The sequence below is a fragment of the Mya arenaria genome, chromosome 5, assembly GCF_026914265.1.
Source record: "Mya arenaria isolate MELC-2E11 chromosome 5, ASM2691426v1".
Classification (NCBI taxonomy): domain Eukaryota; kingdom Metazoa; phylum Mollusca; class Bivalvia; order Myida; family Myidae; genus Mya; species Mya arenaria.
The window spans coordinates 53,023,665-53,032,001 of NC_069126.1; positions in this window are offsets into that span (position 1 = coordinate 53,023,665).

The window sequence follows — 8,337 nt, forward strand, 5'->3', positions numbered from 1 at the left end:
CTGTCTGTCTGTCGGTCGGTCGGTCGGTCGGAATACCAAATGGTTTCCGATCAATAACTTGAGAACGCTTTGACCGAGGGACCTCATACTTGGTATGTGTATTGGTCATCACCAGCAGATGAACCCTATTGATTTTGAGGTCAGTGGGTCAAAGGTCAAGGTCAGTGTGACCTTTACATGAAAAACGGTTTCCGATCAATAACTTGAGAACGCTTTGACCCAGGAACCTCATACTTGGTAGGTGTATTGGTCATGACCAGCAGATGAACCCTATTGATTTTGAGGTCAGTGGGTCAAAGGTCAAGGTCAGTGTGACCTTAACATGAAAAACGGTTTCCGATCAATAACTTGAGAACGCTTTGACCCAGGGACCTCATACTAGGTAGGCTTATTGGTCATGACCAGCAGATGAACCCTATTGATTTTGAGGTCAGTGGGTCAAAGGTCAAGGTCAGTGTGACCTTTACATGAAAAACGGTTTCCGATCAATAACTTGAGAACGCTTTGACCCAGGGACCTCATACTTGGTAGGTGTATTGGTCATGACCAGCAGATGAACCCTATTGATTTTGAGGTCAGTGGGTCAAAGGTCAAGGTCAGTGTGACCTTTACATGAAAAACGGTTTCCGATCAATAACTTGAGAACGCTTTGACCCAGGGACCTCATACTTGGTAGGTGTATTGGTCATGACCAGCAGATGAACCCTATTGATTTTGAGGTCAGTGGGTCAAAGGTCAAGGTCAGTGTGACCTTAACATGAAAAACGGTTTCCGATCAATAACTTGAGAACGCTTTGACCCAGGGACCTCATACTAGGTAGGCTTATTGGTCATGACCAGCAGATGAACCCTATTGATTTTGAGGTCAGTGGGTCAAAGGTCAAGGTCAGTGTGACCTTTACATGAAAAACGGTTTCCGATCAATAACTTGAGAACGCTTTGACCCAGGGACCTCATACTTGGTAGGTGTATTGGTCATGACCAGCAGATGAACCCTATTGATTTTGAGGTCAGTGGGTCAAAGGTCAAGGTCAGTGTGACCTTAACATGAAAAACGGTTTCCGATCAATAACTTGAGAACGCTTTGACCCAGGGACCTCATACTAGGTAGGCTTATTGGTCATGACCAGCAGATGAACCCTATTGATTTTGAGGTCAGTGGGTCAAAGGTCAAGGTCAGTGTGACTGTAAGCTGAAAAAAGGTTTTCTGATTGTCCATATTTTTTTAATGCATGCACAGATGATTGGGATTGATGTATAAATGTTTGTATAGAAATGATTTTCTTTTATGTTACTATTTTAGTTGGGTATTTATTTGCCTTCTTAAGTTATCATAAGTAGATGACCTGCCTCATATGCATCCAATGACAAATCAGCTGTCATTTCAGTCCATGCATATTTCATTCAATTGTCCAAATATTTCTGGCAACTTGGCGCTCAGGGGGCATAATGTTTGACAAACATCTCTTGTTATAATTATTATTAACAGCTCATCTGTATTTTGAAGAACAAAAAGTCATTGGCGTAGTTGTGGTAAACGTTAGCTTGGTCATAAATGAAAAAAAACTATGACATTTTGTTTTTCAAAAAACAGACAAGTTTATAATAATATTATTGATATTCAAATGGAACTTTGTACACATGAGACAGTATAGTAAGGCATATGTACAGCATGTACCATAACTCTTGCTTTACTTATTGTAAAGTTACTCTCACAACTTTTTTAATTTTTGTCTTGGAAAGAGCAAATTTTTGCATAAACAGCTTTAACTTAATTACCATTCAAGATATTCATATAATTTTAATTTGTGACAAAAATCAATGGTTGTAGGAGGAGTCTTGCGGTTCTATAAAATCGGGAGTCAAGGGGAGCTGTGGGCGTAGCCTGCCTACTGAAAATGAATTTTAGCCTTTTTATATTGACAGTTTGAAGAGGCTTTACTACAGCAATGAGCATAGGCATTGGCATCCAGTTTAAGTTTTAGGGCAGGTTGGCATTTTACTTATTCATTTAATTCACTTAATGCTTCACACAGTTGTTCAGGACCATCACAGAATGAGGATTCATAACTCCATATTATCTTAAATACAAATTATGGCCCTGGTTGACTTAGGGACTTTGGTTAAGTTTAAGGGCACATTTGGACAGGTTAAAGTTTTAGGGCAAGTTGGGAGTTTTACTTATAACTTCTATACCCTTCATTAAATGACTTAATGCCTCACACCTTTTTTAACAGCCATCACATAGTTAGGTAACAAAACTCCATATTACCCTCAAATACAAATTGACTTTTTTCATTTCTTTTTTGTTGCTTTCGACAGGCACAGTTTTATATTTTTAACCAAAGTAAAACCTGTTTATTAGATTGACGAATGTCATTGGGGTGAGCCAGCATAAGAGCGGTGTCAAACGCACCTATAGTATCAAATATTTTTGGTAAGGTTTGACATATGGTGGCCAAGAGTCATGGTCAAGATCCAGGTCACTGCTTCCCCCCCTTCCCAATTCATATTTGTAGTGAGTTCAAACATTTCGGCAATGATATGAAGGTTGTCAGAGACGATTATTTATTATCATTTTTCCCCATCATTTTTTTTAATCAGCCTAGACTGAAACATAGTTAATACTGTAGTTGGTTAACCAGTGTGAAGTAAAATGGGATGATACAGTATTCGACTGACCGATTTAGGTAGTATATACGCAAAGCCTGATTGTAAGAAAAAAAGTTGCTTTTGTTTTGGACATGGACAAAACAAAAAGGCGACCCAATATACAAAGAATTTGCATTATATAATTAGCAAAATATGTCTCGTGTGATCTACCACGTGTTTGGGCCAATTACAAAATTCTGCCAATTAGAAGATATCGAGTGTTCATCATAGCAAAACAAAGCAGCTGCTCGCGTAAAACTGATGGTTATCTTGTCATTATTATTGGGATGTTTGGGGATGTGTGAATGACAAACCAGGTTTTCATTATTATTGGGATGTTTGGGGATGTGTGAATGACAAACCAGGTTTGTGTATTACAATTTTTACTGATTTAGCCATTTTGGACCGAAAATATATATAGAAATGAACAATTTCAGACAGCTTTTTAAGCCATATTTTGTTACTATAAGTACTTTCCATGCATTTCTACCGCTGAAAAGCTGTTCAAGGTATGAAATAACTCCTTGAAGTCTTGATGAAATGGCCCCATGCTCTACAGTATTGCAATTAAATATTTAGGTGCTTTATACAACTTGTGCCATTGTTATTTTAATTTATATTTTATCATTTATGCTGTGCTTACTATTTAATAAAACTTGCTATGTTCATTATTTAAAACTCATCAAAACTTTTATGGTTTCTGCCAATTTTGACATTTTTTCACTGCGTCTTTACTGTGGTATATGTGTTATAAAGTATATCTCCCATTTTTTCCTCGAATCTTTTGCCTGCGTCCTATCTGTGGGAGCGTCGTACACACAGTGATTTATGGTAAATCTCAGTTTATGAATCAAACCAAAATTATTGTTAATGATCCTGCTGATTGCGCAGATATTTTAAATCGTGATCTCACGACCAGTCACGATTGATTAAAAGCATGGCTTGTCTCCATTAACCCTGCTAAAATAGTTATTCTTTGATAATACCCAATTACATCATGTTTCTGAACACAAACAGGACTTTTGACAACTGTAAGTGGAAGTTCCTTATAACATAGCTAGTCAATAATACCTGGCAAAGGTTAAACTCAACCAAAATGAATCTAATTCTATTCATCTTGCTTTAGCTCATGTACAAATTCTATTTAATCAGGAAAGGCTTGGAGAAGGAGGAGTATCATAGGCAAGAGGCAGCAGGTGGAGATAGTGATGGGGAGGAGGAAACAGAAGGAAAGACACCTGCACTGGAGATTGCTTCCATGGTGAGTGTTGAGAAATGGGGTAAAGTAGTGTGTATTATAGTGGCCAGATAGTTGGCCAGGATGGGTGGAGAATGTGATGGAAAAGAAGAAATGGAGGGAATAAACACCTACACTGGAGACTGCTTCCACGATGAGTGAAGACAAACAAGGTAAAGGCGTGTTTATTGTATTGAAAAGTTGGCCAGGATGGTTGGAGAATGTGACGGGGAGACATTAACTGAGGAAAAGACCCTCTTTAGACAGCTTCCACAGTAAATGTGGAGAAACAGGGTAGGGATGTGTATTATAGCTTATACCTGGCCAGGTTAGGTGGAGGAGGAAATGGAGAGTTAGACGCCCCCACTGGGGACAGCTTCCGCAGTAAATGTGGAGAAACAGGGTAAGGATGTGCATTATAGTTTATAGTAGGCCAGGATAGGTGGAGGAGGAAATGGAGGGTAAGACGCCTCCACTGGGGACAGCTTCCATGGTAAGTGTGGATAAAAAGGGTAAGGATATTTGTATTAAAGTTTTTTAGTGGACAGTTGGTGAGATTGAGTGCATATAAAGATTGGGAGCTGGAGAATGAGGGACAGACACCTGCATTGAAGTCTGCTTCTGCTGTGATTTGAGTGACATTTAAATAAGGTTGGGTGGAGTGTGGGTGGGCGGTCAAATTGTAGTGGACAGATGGCCAGGTTGGTTAGAGAAATTGAGGATGAAAGGAAGAGAACATCTACACTGGAAACTGCATCAACAGTGAGTTGTGAGAAAATTCCAACTACTAAACTGATATACGCTTTATTTAAAAAAAATAAAAATAATATCTAGAATCTGATGTTGTAGCTGGATTTAATGTAAATTTTTGTGTTTAAAGGTGATGATCATAGCTTTGATTTTGTAGAACACTAAAAATTTATCTTACCAAGGAGATTTGGTTTGATCGAATCAAGGGGAAAACTCCGGTGACATTTCAAAAAGGTTTCAACCCAGGAAATGATTCATTTCAGCTAATAGCTGTCTGAATGAAGGGTTTGGCTGGGATAAATTACTAAAAAAATCTTAAAAAAATCTTCGATGTATACACGTGATCACAAGTTGTCAACTTGTGTATACACCAAAACCGAGTACTATTATTCCTTCTGACTATCATATTTGTTATGCCCTTTATAAATCAATTGTTGAAAACAGATCAAGCTTGTATGAGAGGGTACTGGTATCTTGTGCCTGTTTGAAATGTTGAAACATATCTCCTGTAGAAACATGTACGAGAGAGCTGTTCAGAGATTGGTACATTTCTACAAGACACATTGATTGGAGCCTTCGCGAACGATAAGGCATTTTTGTAAGTATTAACTTTTGCTACTAAAATTGAAACAATAGTATCCACTGTCTGCTGGTTTCGTTTTTGAAGTAGTAAACTAAATTTTAAGCAAGGCCTTTTTTATTTGATTCTATGTTTTACGAACACCGCCGATCCAAAAAACTCATTTTTGAAATAAAAATAAAATTGTGATTTCGTTTATTTTTTATTTCCACCGATGGAACTTTATCGCAGCAAATCATTAAAAGCAGAGGACATCACAATAGCTGTAAAAATATTGGTGTAAACATTTCTGAAAAAGTTTAAGCCAATGAAAAACATTCATCGGATTTACAGGCTGGTGCTAAAAACCTGGTATCCAGTACCTGGTATCCCCGGTATCCGGTATCACTTTCTGATACCGAATTACGTTGATATTAGGGTTAATATCAGATGATAAATCCAAGTATCCACGGTCCGTTATAAATTGCCTTTTGACAACCAATTTACTTTAAATAACACGGTATCAACATGATCCGGTATCATAAACTGTGGTAACGGCTTTTCTCGATATCGATACATGTTATCAAGTTTTAGCTCACCCGGATAATCCTTTGCGGCAGGGTGACTTCCGGTTTATTTCCGGGTTATAACGAAGTATAATAACTGCGATAAATATGGACTAATTATCGTTCCAGGTTTGTTATTATTTATTTATTTTTATTAGATTTGTCATTTAAATGAGTTTATATTACATTATTGTGATATAATTTGAATGTCATGAGCTATAAATCGCTTGACTGTTTACCTGGACAGTTTAGTTCTGGTGGGTGGCGTAGATGGTTCAGAAAAGACTGCGATTACTATTCTTATTGGAGTATTATTAATAACAAAAAAAATATCATCTATTCTAAAACATTCGTTTTGAAAATTAACACAAATAATACATTGGGCTGTTTTACTATCTGACAGTGATAATCTATAATGAGGAATCTGTATGTACATTACCAGGTACAGTATAACTGTGTAATAGTCTTATGAATGAACATATATAAATCATCACTAATATAAATTATGATATTTATACTGCTCTGTGTGTTTTATTACTATGTAATAAAAATTTTACTTAGAAAGAGTAATTATGTTATGCTGTCACCTTTGTAGTGTTCTCAGCTTCTGAATGATTTGTTACTAGTTAGTTATGTTTAAACATTATGATGGCCACCGGACATACACCCAGGCCTGGAATTAAATCGGGGTCCAGATTGTCTTAAAACCCATCCATAAATAAGTCTGAGAGTAACTTATTTTTTTTATAAAAAATATACTTTTAATGTTCCATTCCTTTCTTTACAGATATGATTCAAATATGCTGATGTTATCTACTGAGACCAATTCACTTTCAATGAAGAACATCACTACAATCGGTTGGGCTGCTAGATTGGTAGAAACATGATGTAAGCTAGTGCCTGTTGAAACTCTATTGTTGGTCGGGCATCTATTGCTTACTGGACCGCTATATTGGATGGACCATACCTGTTGGTTGAACAACAGTTACTATAAATGGTTGGACCGGAAGTGTTGGTTGGACCACCAGTGTTGTTTGGACTGCTTGTTGGACAGAATGTGTGATGGACAACTAGTATTATTTGAATCACGGTTGGATAGACAGCTTTTGTTTTATCAGACAGCTATAATCAGTTGATTTACAAGTTCCTGGATCGCTAGTTCCTGGCAGATAAAAATTCCCTGTATAGAAGGAAACAAAAAAGCTCTTGCTAACTGTAACAATGACATGGTTGGTGAATTGGTATCAGACAATTTGCAGCCAAGACAACACAGTGAAGTGATAGCCGATTACTTTAACTCTAAATGGCAAATAAATTTACCGAAAATAGTTCATTTTTTTATGTCACTTGTCTATTTTAACATGCATTTATAAAGTATAAAGAGTGATTAATGAAAATATGTAGTGAACTTGTCAGATAAAGCAAAATCAAATGTGCACACACTTACATATTGACTTGACATTAAAATAGAAAATCATAGAGAATACATCATAGCTTTTGCTTTTCTGTGTGTGTTTTTTTTCCCTGACCAAAAAATATAAAATTCCAGAAATGTAATTTTATTTTTATTTTTATTTCCTCATCCTCTGACACTTCACAACTCTGGCCGTTCGTAAAACATATAATTAAAAAAAAGGCCCAAGGGCAGGGGTTTCAATAAGCGGACGTAGACGTATTATACGTCTGGAAAATCGCCAAAAACGTCAGAATTTGACCCCGGGCATTTTGAAAATTCCTTATGATAGCCTTGTACGCCTCTTGTAATGAGACCGGACGTTTTCATATGCTGTGCACCATTGACTGCTTAAAATATGCCGTACTGCCCTTTCGTCTTCCCATATGCCTTGTACGTGTCATAAATTATGACATCTTATTGTGTGTAATGAGCAGACGACCTGTGTATTCATAAACGGCCATCTTCTAATCCGATAATTAGGAAGAGCCAATTAGTGAAACATCGCCAGGAGGCGGAGTTTATATTGGATGTCAGCCTATCAGAATATACAATGAGAAGTCGTTCATTCAAAGATGAAAGTTCGCAAAATGCTATAGAAAATGCGAAGAGATGGTGAAAAATGTTGTCAAACACTATTAAACCTTTTAAAATAATTGATAATTGTATTGTACAGACGAGACTTGCTATTTTAAATATTGTTGATTGGAAGCAGACGGTCACTGCCGTTTTGTAGACATAGGAAAGCTGGCGCTAATACAATCAATTACATCGATTTATTAGTAAATGTTTTGAAAGTGTATTTGTAAAATATTCATGATGAACATTTCTTTGTAACCCCCAAAAATATTTTGATGCTTTATGTAGCGTTTACCTATCACGTCTACGATCATGTCAAAATTCGCCGAAACCTCCATTTTGTCGGAACAATTGTTGGAGTTATTTTATCAATGTTCTATGCTGTATAAGTGTTTCTTTAAGCAAGGGCAGTGATTTGTATTGTCATTTTAATCTAAAACATCAACATATTAAGCATAACTTTATAAAAGACAATTAAATAACAGCCAGGCTGAATGTAACATTCGTACCAAATCCCGATCGTACCAACTAAAATTCGTCC